The sequence below is a fragment of the Gavialis gangeticus genome, unplaced genomic scaffold, assembly GCF_001723915.1.
Source record: "Gavialis gangeticus isolate Ggan-Ray unplaced genomic scaffold, GavGan_comp1, whole genome shotgun sequence".
Classification (NCBI taxonomy): domain Eukaryota; kingdom Metazoa; phylum Chordata; order Crocodylia; family Gavialidae; genus Gavialis; species Gavialis gangeticus.
The window spans coordinates 7883000-7884041 of NW_017729027.1; the positions used below are offsets into that span (position 1 = coordinate 7883000).

At 35.8% G+C, this 1042-nt stretch overlaps 1 protein-coding gene across 1 annotated transcript in view; it reads left to right on the plus strand.

Moving 5' to 3' along the window:
- The window catches only part of IBTK (inhibitor of Bruton tyrosine kinase), a 117551-nt gene that overhangs the window by 14782 nt on the left and 101727 nt on the right, over nt 1-1042 (plus strand). The window lies entirely within an intron of this gene.

The window sequence follows — 1042 nt, forward strand, 5'->3', positions numbered from 1 at the left end:
CATTCTTTGACGGTCTGTGCTCAGATGGAGAGAGTGGTGGCTGGGTGTTGAGGGGGGGCACATCAGGGTGTAGGGGTGAGTAGGTGACCTCTGGTGTAAAACCAGTGCTGCCGTCAAGCTGCCTTTCTAACTGAAGAAAAAATTAGTTTAATGCAAACTTTACTGACAACCAGTCTTATTTACTATGGTTGATGTTAAACCCTTAAAACTGAACCCATCCCTTCTAATGGGTTTGGCAGCAGGGCATTTACATTTTATGTACAATGTATATCAGTAAAAACATGTGTTGGTAGCAAAGGTTTGGGTTGTCAATAAAAAGTTTGTATCCTGTCAGTAGAGAGAGATTTCTTGGGTTGGCTACCCTGGTATAGGCAGCATCTCTTGAAACCCTTAAATATTGTTTACCCATTATTACTTTCTTTTCTGCTGTATGTTTCTTGATGGCCTGGTATACTTACTCAACATTTATACATTGAATCCAATTACCAGGTCAACGTATGTAATTAACAAATTATAGCAGAAGAGCAACTGCCTTCATTGAAGGCACTCAGTGTGAACAGAAGATTCTTCTATACTTTAACTAACATTCTGTTGTACTTCTGCTTTTGAAAGCATGTGAACAGGTTTCCTTGTTTTAGGTTGTGGGAGCACGTGACTGCTTCTGTGTTTAGTGATAATTAAAGTTCCATAGGCAATAAAATGGTCTGTCCAGTTGAGTCTTATGGTAGACTTATTTTTGAAATAAGTAGATTTCTGTTAACCCTAATTTAGTCTTAGTAAGCTATAATCATCTTTAGAATTTTGCATTTAATGTCTTGTTCATGAGACTTGTTCATAGAACATAGTGATTTTGCAAATATTAACTGTAACTGGAAAAATGGAGGAATATTTATCAAATTCATTTCTTTCCTTTTTATGAAATGAGAAAAAAAATCAGTAAATTTGTTCTTTTTTTTTTTTTTTTTTCATTCAGCATGGGGTTAGTTTGTATATCCAAGATAAAGAAGGTTTATCTGCCTTGGATCTTCTGATGAAGGATAGA